At 44.0% G+C, this 13930-nt stretch overlaps 1 protein-coding gene across 1 annotated transcript in view; it reads left to right on the plus strand.

Moving 5' to 3' along the window:
• Positions 1–13930, plus strand: part of LOC140196859 (dedicator of cytokinesis protein 2-like) — a 1243024-nt gene that overhangs the window by 205657 nt on the left and 1023437 nt on the right. The gene's annotated exons all lie outside the window — the stretch shown is intronic.

The raw sequence follows: 13930 nt of genomic DNA on the forward strand, positions 1-13930 counted from the left end.
CCAGATCATTCAGGGGGGCTGAAGGGTCATTTAGAGAGGTAGTTACACCCGAGGTGCAGGACACAGGAAAGTGGGTACCGGTCAGGAAGGGAGAAGGGGTGAAGGAGTACCACTGCGGTCATCCCCCTCAGCAGCAAGTATATCATGTTGGTTACTGTTGCGGGGATGACCTTGCAGAGGAACGTCACAGCAGTGAGGTCTCTGTGATGCAGAAAGACACAGAGTAGGAAAAGCGAGCTGTGGTGATAAGGGATTCATTAGCGGAATGGAGAGGAGGTTCTGTGGGTGAGAAACAAGACTCCTGAGTGGTATGTTGCTCCCGGGTGCCAGGGTCTGGGACATCCTGGACTGAGTCCTCTGCATTCTTAAATGGAAGGGTGAACAGCCAGAAGCTGTGGTTGTCCATGCAGGTACCAATGACATGGGTAGGATGAGTTACGAGGTTCTGCAAAGGGAGTTCAGGGAGTTAGGTGCTAAGTTAAAGGGCAGGACCTCTGTGCTCTCAATTGCTACCTGTACCACATGCTAGTGAGGCCAGAACTAAGAAGATTATACTGTTTAACATGTGGCTAAGGAATTGGTGTAGGAGGGAGGGCATAAGATTTTTGGATCATTGGCCTCTCTTCCAGGGAAGGTGGGACCTGTACAAGAGGAACAGTTTGCACCTGAACTGGAGGGGTACTAATATCCCTGTGAAAATGTTTGTTAATACTGCATGGTGGAACTTAAACTAGAGTTGCAGGGGGATGGGAACCAGAGTGCCAGAACAGTTAGTGGAGAGGTTGTGGAAATGGATGTAAGGGCTCAGACAAAGTCTGGAATCAAAAACGTGAGCACAATGTGCTGAACTGTGTATATTTTAACACAAGTGTCGTAGTTTAGGCAGATAAATGGATGGTAGGGGACTGGAGGACTATGTTCCTGGTGCAGGTTGATTAAATAGTTTCAGCATGGACTAGATGGGCTGAAGGGCCTGTTTCAATGCTGTACTTCTCTGTGACTCGCTGTTAGATTCCACACCACCGTTGCACACCGACTCCACTGTCTTTGAGTAGCAGGCAGCAACGTGGTCTGCACCCAATCTAGCTCCTCCAGCTCTTCCACCAACGAGCAGCTCACTGACGAAGGAGACCTGCAACATGAGATGTTCTCAATGCCTGTCGTTCTCTTGCAATTGTAAAAAAAAAAGGACATATAAAAACAACAAAAAACACCTTTGGTTTGCGCGTCGCCATCTTACCGGAAGTAAATGTATTAAGTTGTGTGGAACATAGCAAAAGGTTGGATACAACAATGGAAGTATCTCTGAAAGAATGAAGTTGTTGTTGCTATGGTGACGTCCTTTTTGCGAAGCCACCTGGTTGATGGATTATTAAAAGCAGAGAGGAAACGAAAGTACATATAAAATCTGTAAAACCAATGAGTTGTCAAGGCTTCTGCACATCTTTGTTTGTTTTTTGTTGGTAATTCTGCTCTTTAACCTGTGAACCAGAGCCTTCATAAACAGCATTTCACCACATTCTTGCTCTATCACAGGTGTTCCCTTTGTTCTCTCCAAACCACCCCAGTACTCTCCACAGCTTAAAACTAGGAGGCAACAGGCAGGATTTCTCAGTAAGACCCATTGTAAATTGGGGGACCGTTTCATCAAGCACCTCCTCTTCATCTCCTGAAAGTGAAACTTCCCAGTGGCCAAACATTTTAATTCCGATTCCCATTTCCCTTCTGACATAGAACATAGAACATTACAGCACATTACAGGTCCTTCGGCCCACAATGTTGTGCCGACTCTCAAAACCTGCCTCCCATATAACACCCCCCACCTTAAATTCCTCCATATACCTGTCTAGTAGTCTCTTAAACCTCACTAGTGTATCTGCCTCCACCACTGACTCAGGCAGTGCATTCCACACACCAACCACTCTCTGAGTAAAAAACCTTCCTCTAATATCCCCCTTGAACTTCCCACCCCTTACCTTAAAGCCATGTCTTCTCGTATTGAGCAGTGGTGCCCTGGGGAAGAGACGCTGGCTATCCACTCTATCTATTCCTCTTATTATCTTGTACACCTCTATCATGTCTCCTCTCATCCTCCTTCTCTCCAAAGAGTAAAGCCCTAGCTCCCTTAATCTCTGATCATAATGCATACTCTCTAAACCAGGCAGCATTCTGGTAAATCTCCTCTGTACCCTTTCCAATGCTTCCACATCCTTCCTATAGTGAGATGACCAGAACTGGACACAGTGCTCCAAGTATGGCCTAACCAGAGTTTTATAGAGCTGAATCATTACATCGCGACTCTTAAACTCTACCCCTCGACTTATGAAAGCTAACATCCCATAAGCTTTCTTAACTACCCTATCTACCAGTGAGGCAACTTTCAGGGATCTCTGAACATGTACCCCCAGATCTTTCTGCTCCTCCATACTACCAAGTACCCTGCCATTTACTTTGTACTCTGCCTTGGAGTTTGTCCTTCCAAAGTGTACCACCTCACACTTCTCCGGGTTGAACTCCATCTGCCACTTCTCAGCCCACTTCTACATCCTATCAATGTCTCTCTGCAATCTTCGACAATCCTCTACACTATCTACAACACCACCAACCTTTGTGTCATCTGCAAACTTGCCAACCCACCCTTCTACCCCCACATCCAGGTCGTTAATAAAAACCATGAAAAGTACAGGTCCCAGAACAGATCCTTGTGGGACACCACTAGTCACAATCCTCCAATCTGAATGTACTCCCTCCACCACAACCCTCTGCCTTCTGCAGACAAGCCAATTCTGAATCCACCTGGCCAAACTTCCCTGGATCTCATGCCTTCTGACTTTCTGAATAAGCCTACCGTGTGGAACCTTGTCAAATGCCTTACTAAAATCCATATAGATCACATCCACTGCACTACCCTCATCTATATGCCTGGTCACCTCCTCAAAGAACTCTATCAGGCTTGTTAAACACGATCTGCCCTTCACAAAGCCATGCTGACTGTCCCTGATCAGACCATGATTCTCTAAATGCCTATAGATCCTATCTCTAAGAATCTTTTCCAACAGCTTTCCCACCACAGACGCAAGGCTCACTGGTCTATAATTACCCGAACTATTCCTACTACCTTTTTTGAACAAGGGGACAACATTCGCCTCCCTCCAATCCTCCAGTACCATTCCCGTGGACAACGAGGACATAAAGGTCATAGCCAGAGGCTCAGCAATCTCTTCTCTTGCCTCGTGGAGCAGCCTGGGGAATATTCCGTCAGGCCCCGGGGACTTATCCGTCCTAATGTTTTTTAACAACTCCAACACCTCCTCTCCCTTAATATCAACATGCTCCAGAACATCAACCTCACTCATATTGTCCTCACCATCATCAAGTTCCCTCTCATTGGTGAATACCAAACAGAAGTATTCATTGAGGACCTTGCTCACTTCTACAGCCTCCAGGCACATCTTCCCACCTTTATCTCTAATGGGTCCTACCTTCACTCCTGTTATCCTTTTTTTCTTCACATAATTGAAGAATGCCTTGGGGTTTTCCTTTACCCTACTCGCCAAGGCCTTCTCATGCCCCCTTCTTGCTCTTCTCAGCCCTTTCTTAAGTTCCTTTCTTGCTTCCCTATATTCCTCAATAGACCCATCTGATCCTTGCTTCCTAAACCTCATGTATGCTGCTTTCTTCCACCTGACTGGATTTTCCACCTCACTTGTCACCCATGGTTCCTTCACCCTACCATTCTTTATCTTCCTCACTGAGACAAATTTATCCCTAACATCCTGCAAGAGATCTCTAAACATCGACCACATGTCCATAGTACATTTTCCTGCAAAAACATCATCCCAATTCACACCCGCAGATTCTAGCCTTATAGCCTCATCATTTGCCCTTCCCCAATTAAAAATTTTCCCATTCACTCTGATTCTATCCTTTTCCATGATAATGCTAAAGGCCAGGGAGCGGTGGTCACTGTCCCCCAGATGCTCACCCACTGAGAGATCTGTGACCTGACCCAGTTCATTACCTAGTACTAGATCGAGTATGACATGTTGGTCCATGTCAGGCTGGAGGTGCAACGCTTTATATTCCGTCTGTGTAGTGTCCAACCTGATGGCATGAATATTGATCTCTCCTTCCAGTTAAAAAAGATCCCTCCCCCTCCTATCTTCTTCTGTTCCTCACTCTTGCCTCCTACCTCTTCTCACTTGCCTATCATCGCCAACTGTTGCCTGTTTCCTTTCTCCAGCCCATTACCTTTCTCACCCTCCTATCACCTTCCAGCTCTACTTCTTTTCCCCCCACCCCACCACCTTTTTATTCTGGTGTCTACCTCCTTCCATTCCAATCCTGAAGAGGTATCTTGGCCCGAACCGTCAATGGTTTGTTCATTTCTGTGGATGCTGCCAGACTTGCTGAGCTCCTCCAACATTTCGTGTATGTCGCTTAGGATTTCTCAATGGTCAACCATTTTAATTCCTTTCTGTACTTCCATGACATTATGTCAGTCCATGGCCTTCTATACTGCCACGATGAGGTCACTCTTAAGTTGCAGGAACGACATCTCCTATTCCGTGTGGGTAGCCTCCAAATGTATGGGATGAACATCAAATTCTCTAACTTGGGGTAATTTCTCCCCCTCCGCTTCTCTCTTTTTCTGTTCCCTGTGCTAGCTCCCATTTTACCTCTTCCCGTCTCCTCACCTGCCTATTAAACCACCCTTCTTCCATCCCTTTCTCCAATGGTCCATCCTCTTCCGTCAAATTCCTTCTACTTCAGCCCTTAACCTTTTCCACCTACCATTACTTCATCGCCCATCCCATACTCTCCCACCTTTCTCTTCAGCTGGCTTCACCTATCATCTGCCAGCTTGTACTTTTCCCCTCTGCCCCCTTCTTATTCTGGCATCTTCCCCTATCCTTTCCAGTGCTGACGAAGGGCCTCACCCCAAAATGTTGACTGTTTATTCTATCCCATTGACGCTGCCTGGCTTGCTGAGTTCCGGCATTTTGTGTGTGTGTGTGTGTGTGTGTGTGTGTGTGTGTGTGTTTCTCTGGATTTCCGGCATCTGTAGGGTCTCTTGTGTCACCACCTATTTTGATGTTTTGATGTACATGTGACAAATGAAGCTAATAAAACTAGTATTTTAATTGACCGAGAGACTGAGCCAGTAACTTTGGACTTCTGCTTGTTCACATAATTGCTAGATGTTGCTTGTCTTCTCCTTTTCTTGTCTGTGATGAGTCACAATGAGGCAGAGGTGGGTGACCTCCTCAATGCTGGCTCAGGAGAAGGTTTCAGGAGCATGCCAGACGTCAAAAGGCTTCTGTTGTGTATTTTCTCCTCTGCATCAGTAGTGATTTATTAAAGAACAAACGTCATTTCCTTGCACTGTCCAAAGGTCAGCTCAGCTAATTCTTGCCTCTGTCCATTTGTACTTCTGCAAGTTTCCAAATGTCACCCTTTGACCAGTGGGTGCACTCAAGCTGGTGTTGTGCACACAAACAGGTTTTGGAGCTGGTGTGAAATTAAACATGTGAAGTTCAGTTACATTTGAGGAAAGCATTTTTTTTCCTTTTTGTTTTAAGATTCTGATTAAACGTCTGTGAAAAACAGGAATGGAAAAATAAAATTGGGAAATGTTTAGTGAAACGATCTTCAAGATATTGCAATAAAACAAGATCGCTACCAACTACAATTTGGAGCAGTAATTACAGCAAGCTGAACCCTAATGCAATTCAGAATGTCTCCCATTTGTCACTGTCAATTTTATGCTTCCTTTTTCTCTGCTGGAGGTGATCAGATGCTGGTTTAACAATATATACATAAAGTGGACTTTAGTTTGGAACTTGGAAGTGTGGAGACTTACTTAAATTGGTACTGAACTGCTAACTGAGGAAGTCAAGGTTACAACTAGAGCAGTGATCTATGTGGGCATAATTTGCCTGATTATGATTTATTCCAGGAGATTATTAGGTGTATAGAGTGATGAGCGGCATTGATCGTGTGGATAGCCAGGTGCTTTTTCCTGGGGCTGAAATAGCTTGCACGAAGGAGCATTGTTTTAAGGTGCTGGGAAATAGGTACGGGGGGGATGCCAGGGGTAAGTTTTTCACAAAGAGAGTAGTGGGTGCGTGGAATGTACTGCCTGCAGCGGTGGTGGAACTGAATACAATGGGGTCTTTTAAGAGCCTGCAGTACATGGGACTTAGAAAAATAGAGAGCTGTGCGCAAGGGAAATTCTAGGCAGTTTCTAGAGTAGGTTACGTGGTTGACACAGCATTGTGAGCTAAAGGGCCTATAATGTGCTGTAAATTTCTGTGTTCTATTATAAAGGTACTGATAATTTTATCTCTTGGAAAAAATTATACCTCTTAGATATTCTCTGGGAAGGCATCGTCACTTTGTAAGGAGACTATTTGTTACCCAATGAAAATAAAAGCTGTAAAAAAAAAACTATTGCAAACACAAGAAAATCTGCAGATGCTGGAATTCCAGAGCAACACACACAAAATGCTGGAGGAACTCAGCAGGCCAGGCAGCACCTATGGAAATGAATAAACAATGTTTTCACGCCAAGACCACATCGACTCTTTACTCTTTTCCATAGATGCTGCCTGGCCTGCTGAGTTCCTCCAGCATTTTGTGTGTGTTGCTCTGTAAACTATTTTCTGGTTAGCCCTTAGAACACAAAACAGGAGAGCACAGGACAGGCCCTTTGGCCCATGGTGTTGTGCTGACCTTTTAACCTATTCTAAGACCAATCTAACTCTCCTTCCTACATTACTGTCTATTTTTCTTTCATTCATGTGCCTATCTAAGTTTCTTCAATGTCTCATATGTATCTGCTTCTACCATCACCCCTGGCAGGGTGTTCAATTCACCCATTACTCTGTGTAAAAAAAATTAACTTTGACACCCCGCCCATGCTTTCTGTCAATCAGCTGAAAATAATGCCCCTTTCATTTGCACCCTGAAAAGAATCTTCTGGTTATCCACTCAGTCTATGCCTCTTATCTTGTACGCCTCTATCAATTGATTTCTCATCCTCCTTCACTTCAAAGAGAAAACTCCCAGCTCACTCAGCCTATCCTCATAAGACATCCAGAACTTGCTTGCCCACAGAAGGCAAAGAGAGGTTGTAGATTGGTCACATTCTGCATGGAGGTCAGCGACCAGTGTTCTCTTGGTGCTGCCCTCCAAGTTTTGCTCGGTGGAAGACAAGCTGGATCAGGACAATTCAGGGACTTTGGGCTGTATTTTTTCCTCTTTGTGACAATGTGTTTAATTCCCTGGCCTGGAGGAATACTGTTTTGTTTGGCTACTTTCAGGTATGGTTGAATGATAATTAAACTGGATTCCCACCCATGGCAGAGTGTTCCTTGCACTCACCACTTTCTGACCTCTGACATCCCCCCTATATTTTCCTCCAATCGTCTTAAAATTATGTTCCCTTGCAAAAGACATTTTTACCCTGTGAAGGAGTCTTTGACTATTTATCCTGACAGGCTGCATCACTTTCTGGTATGCGGTGGGGTGGGGGACAACTACACAAGTCCGAAAGAAGCTACAGAAAGTTGTAAAATTAGTCATCTCCATCTTGGGTACTAGTCTCCATAGTATCCAAGACATCTTGAAGGAGCAGTGCCTCAGAAAGGCAACGTCCATTATTAAGGACCCCCATCACCCAGGACATGCCCTCTTCTCACTGTTAACCGTCTGGTAAGAGGTACAGAAGCCTGAAGGCACACACTCAGCACTTCAGGAACAGCTTCTTCCCCTCTGCTATGGAATTCCTAAATGGACATTGAATCCATGAACACTACCTCACTTTTTAAAAACATGTATACTTTCTGTTTTTGTACTACTTTTAATCTATTCAATATGCTTGTACTGTAATTTACTTATTTATTTATTCTATGTTATAATGTATTGCATTATCTGGCTGCTGCTAAGTTATCCAATTTCATGACATATGCTGGTGATAATAAACCGGATTCTGATTCATTCATTCTATACCTCTTATCATGTCGTACACATCTATCAAGTCGCCTCTCATTCATCTTTGCTCCTGGACTCGCTCAACGTATGTTCACAAGACGTAATCGTATTATTGCCTTCACCAATGAACTTGTTCAAATTAGTAAAATAATTTCTTTCTAACAAATCCAAAGTGATTCTCATTTACCCAACAATGTTTCTTGAGATGCCAAGAATTTATCTTTCCTGAATTAATTGCCTTCAAAATTGAATATATCCAAAGAAAAACAACAATGGAATATTGATGCCACAATCAAAATTCATATTCTAGACTTTTGATCTGAGCAATGGATATTGGAAAGTGTCAGTGATTTCTGACCAGTTCTTTATGAATCAGTATCAGAATTAGGTTTAATATCACCAGCATATGTCAGTAGATTAGCTGTTTTGCACAAGCAGTACATTGTAATACATAATAACTAAAAAGAGATGAATTACTATAAGATAAAATAAAATCATGCGTTAGTGTTCATGGGTTCATTGTGCATTAAGAAATCTGATGGCAGACAGGAAGAAGCTGTTCCTGGAACATCAAGTCTGTGGCTTCAAGCTTCTCTACCTCTTCTTTGATGGTAGCAGTAAGAAGAGGGCATGTTCTGGGCGATGGGGGTCCTTAACGATGGATGCCACCTTCTTGAAGCATTCCTTTCTGAAGATGTCCTTGATGCTGGGAAGGCTAGTGCCCGTGATGGAGCGGGCTGAGTTTACAACTCTGCAGATTTTTCCGATCCTCGGCAGTGTCCTCTCCATGCCACATGGTGATGCAATCAGTTAGAATGCTCTCCACGTATGGAAATTTGTGAGAGTCTTTGGTGACAACTAAGTCTCCTCAAACTCTGAATTAACTATAGCCGTTGTTATACCTTATTTGTAGTTGCGTCAATATATGGGGCCCAGAGTAGATTGTCAGAGATGTTAACACCCAGGAACTGAAAATGCTCACCCTTTCTATTGCTAATCCCTCGATGAAGATGGGTGTGTGTTCCCACAACTTCCCTTTCCTGAAGTCCAGAATCAATTCCTTGGTCTTACTAACATTGAATGCAAGGTTGTGGCGACACCACTCAACCAGCTGGTCTGCCTTACTCTTGTACACATCCTTGTCATGATCTGAAATTCTGACAACAATAGTTGTGTTGTCAGCAATGTTATAGATGGTATTTCAGTCATGGGTGTAGAGAGAGTAGAGCAGTGGGCTAAGCTCACATCCTTGAGGTGCACCTGTGTTAAATGCCAGTGACATGGAGATATTATTTCCAATCTGCACTTACTGTGATCTCCTGGTGAGGAAGTTAAGGATCCAGTTGCAAAGTTTTAGAAGCTTGTTGATTAGAACAGAGGGTATGATTGTGTTGAATGCTGAGCTGTAATCAATAAACAGCAGCCTAATGTAGATGTTCTTACTGTCCAGGTAATCCAAGGTCAAATGGAGAACCAATGAGATTGCATCTGCTCTCGACCTATTGTGACAATAGGCAAATTGCAGTGGGTTAAGGTGCTTGCTCAGGCAGGAGTTGATTCTGGCCATGACCAACCTCTCAAAGCACTTCATCACTGTAGATTTGAGTGCAACTGGAGGGTAGTCATTGAGGCAGTTCACCCTGCTCTTCTTGAGCACTGGTATGATTGTCACACCTTTGAAGCAGTTAGGAACTTCCAGTTGCAACGATGAGAGATTGAAGATGTCCTTGAACACTCCCGCCAGTTGGTTGGCACAGGTTTTCAGTGCCTTTCCAGGTACACTCTCAGGGCTGGATGCCTTGTGAGGATTCACCCTCTTGAAAGATGTTCTGATGTCGGCCTCTGAGACAGAGATCACAGGGTCACCAGATGCTGCAGGGAGTCACACAGATGTAGGTTTATTTGCCCTTTCAAAGTGTGCATAAAAGATTTTGAGCTCATCACGGAGTGAAGCATCATAGTCATTCATGTTGCCTTGTTGGAAATGATGACCTGCAAACCCTGCCAGAATTGACATGCATCCGATACCATCTCTAAATTCAACCGGAATTGTTTCTTTGCTCTTAGAGTAGCCTTCTGTAGATTGTACTTGGACTTCATGTATGTTTCTGGATGACTGGTTTTGATCTAGCCATCAGCAGAGTACAAATCTCCTGGTTCATCCATGGCTTTGGGTTTGGGTATGTCTGGGATATTCTCATAGGCAAGCACTCATCCACACAGGTTCAAGTCAGACTAGAAGATGAATCCCTGAATACTGTCCAGCCCACCAACTCAAAGCAGTCCTGTTAGCACTCTGCTGCCTCTTTTGACTATACCTTCTTGGTCCTCACCACTGCTGCTACAGTTTTTGGTCTATGCCTGTATATCTATCTGCTGATTATAGTGTTCAGCTCCTCCAGTTCCTGCCTGATATTGGCCTGAGGTGAAAGGTATACTGCGACCAGGATGATGGTGGAAAGCTCGCTTGGCAGATAAAATAGACGTCACTTGACCGCTATATTTGCCAAGTTGGGTGAGCAGAACTGAGATAGAACTGCCATGACTACTTCATCATGCAATTCAATTCAATTCAAGTTTAATTGTCATTCAACCGTACATGAATACAGGCAAACGAAACAGTGTTACTCCGTGATCAAGCTGCAAAACATAGTACCAACAGTTACACCCTGCACACAGCACACACAAGGTCGCAAGCAGAAATGCTATCACAATCACGCAGTAAAAATGTCCAAAGCTCGCACCATCGATCTACAGTTGACCGCAGAAGAACTTGTCTCCTGCTGAGGGAACACTCGGGGTGGCAGGACTGACTCCAGCCCTGATGCTGTGCCACACCGCCCCCCAGTAGAATGCACAGGCTCGGAGGCCTCTCTCCCGGTGGTTGTAAACAGGTGACACCACGGCTTGAGGCCTAGTCCGTACTAAAACCAAGGCCACGCAGCTCCCCCACCACTCTCAGCCAACAAATCAGAGAATAGAACTTGTAGATTAACAATGTACAAAAGGGTCAAGTAAAGCAATTAACACGGCCTCTTGCTATGAGACTGTAAGCCTCCATTGACTCATAGTCATAGTCATACTTTATTGATCCCGGGGGAAATTGGACTCAGGCAGCAGCACGTTGTACAGTTCCCTCATTACAGACCTGCAGTGCTTTAAATTCTTAATATATAGCAGGATTTTGCAATCATTAAAAATACATTTAAATTGGACAGTGGTACCTGGGCATCATTATTTTACTGGATGTCATGTGGAGGAACCATATCTTCATTAACAAAAGGGCTCGGCAGAAAATGTACTTCTTGCGGCAGTTGGTAGTTGTTTCTTCCACAGAACATGCTGTGCCATTCTACACTGCCATCATAGAGAGCATCCTCACATCAGTCATTACTGTCTGGCTTGGTGCAACGTCCTCTCACGATAAACAAAATCTACAGTGAACTATCAGGTCAGCAGAAAATATCTGCATCACTGCAGGACTTGGATGTGTCTAGGACAAAGAAGCAGACAGGAAAAATCCTTGTGGACACTACCCACCTTGTAAACTGCCTTTTCCAAAAGTTCCAACTGGAAAGCACTATATAATTTTCAAAATTATAGCTTCACCCCATTTTAAAAGTTTCCTTCCTCAGGCAGTTAATCAGTCCCTTCTATCTATTATCCCAGTCACTGTATTGTAAACACTTTACACCACTTTTTATAATGCTGTTTAGACCATAATATCATAAGACCATAAAGTATAGGATCAGAATTAGTCCATTTGCCCCATCGAGTCTGCTCCACCGTTTCATCATGGCTGATCCATTTTCCTGCTCAACCCCAATCTCCTCCCCAATTGTACACTGTAAATACATGCTGATATTTATGCAAATTTATTCCATATCCATACATTAACCTCTAACTTTATTTTTTAATATAATTCTTTCTACTTTATAATTGTTGAATGTTGTTTTTTGATGCATGTCCAGCCCTGACCAGCACACCACATCAAATTCCTAATGCATGTAAATGTAAATGGCGAATGTATTTCATGGCTATCTGGAGAAGACAGATATCAGAGTTGTATTGTACATGCATACCTTGACAATAAAATGAGCCATTGATAAAGTTGATCCTTGATAATCCTGCCCAAACGTAATCCCACGCCTATGGAAATGCTAGATCAAGTTCTAGTTCAAATGTACTATCATTGGACTGTACATACATACAATCAGACAAAACATCAGCATCTATATTAGTGAGTAATGTGCTCAGTCAATGCACCTTACAGTTGGTAGAGATGCTGCCTCAGTTCCATCAGCTTTGGTTGACCCTGATCTCCAAAGCTGTTCATGTGGAGTTTGCATGTCCTCCTTGTGACTGCATGGGGTTTCTCAGGATGAACATACAGTAGTTACAAGAATAGTCCATTTGTCTGTGTTGATGTCAAATGAAACTTTTCCTACCACAAATTCAGACTTTTTTATTTATCACAAGGACATTGAAGCATACAGTGAAATGTGTCACTTGCATTAGCAGTCAATACCGTTAAGATGTGCTGGGGGCAGCCTGCAAGTGTTGCCACACACTCTGGCACCAACACAGCATGCCCACAGTGCTTGGCAGAACCACACAAACAACAACAGCTACAAGGCTTTGTACAACAATGTCATCCACTTTGGAAGGAAAAATGGAAGAGTAGATTATTATTTAAATGGTAAAAGATTGCGGCATGCTGCTGTGCAGAAGGACTTGGGAGCGCTTGGGCATGAATCGCAAAAGGCTGGTTTGCAGGTGCAGCAGGCTAATAGGCATCCGTTAGTCTCATGAGACCATGGATTTGCGCCTTGGAAGGTTTCCAGGGCGCAGGCCTGGGCAAGGTTGTATGGAAGACCAGCAGTTGCCCATGCTACAAGTCTCCCCTCTCCATGCCACCGATGTTGTCCAAGGGAAGAGCATTAGAACCCACACAGCTTGACACCAGTGTCGTTGCAGAGCAATGTGTGGTTAAGTGCCTTGCTCAAGGACACACACGCTGCCTCAGCCAAGGCTTTAACTAGCGACCTTCAAATCACTAGATGAACACCTTAACCACTTGGCCACGCACCAACACCGCAGCAGGCTATCAAGAAGGCAAATGGAATGTTGGCCCTCATTGCAAGAGGGATTGAATTTAAGACAGGGAGGTCATGTTGCAACCCTACAGGGTACTGGTGAGGCTGCACCTGGTGTACTGTATGCAGTCCTGGTCTCCTTACTTGAGGAAGGATATACTGGCTTTGGAAGCAGTGCAGAAGAGGTTCACCAGGTTGATTCCAGAGATGAGGGGATTAGATTATGAGGAGAGATTGAGACACCAGGGACGATAATCACTGGAATTCAGAAGAATGAGAGGAGATCTTATAGAAACATATAAAATTATGAAAAGGATAGAAAAGAATAGAGGCAGGAAAGTTGTTTCCACTGGCAGGTGAGACTAGAACTAGGGGACTAAGCCTCAAGATTCAGGGGAGTAGAGTTTGGATGGAGATAAGGAGAAACTGCTTTTCCTAAAGATGGTGGATCTGTGGAATTCTCTGCCCAATGAAACGGTGCAGTAAATATATTTAAGACAAGGTTGGATAGATTTTTGCATAGTAGGGAAAAGGCAGGTAGGTGGAGATGAGTCCATGGCCAGATCAGCCATGATCATATAGAATGATGGAGTAGACTCGACAGGCCAGATGGCCGACTCCTGCTCCTATTTCTTATGTTCTTATGTTATAAGAGCAAAACAAAACAACCGCAGCAAAACAAGTTCCATTCCAACCTACTCACATACACAAACAGACCTCCCACCCTACCCCACCCCTGGGAGAACTTCACTCTCACCACCAGTCCTTGACCCCAAACTTGCAGACATCCAGCTACCAACCTCCAGTCGGTATGAACACAAAATGTCAATGGTCCATTT

This window comes from Mobula birostris, chromosome 4 (genome assembly GCF_030028105.1).
Source record: "Mobula birostris isolate sMobBir1 chromosome 4, sMobBir1.hap1, whole genome shotgun sequence".
Lineage (NCBI taxonomy): Eukaryota > Metazoa > Chordata > Chondrichthyes > Myliobatiformes > Myliobatidae > Mobula > Mobula birostris.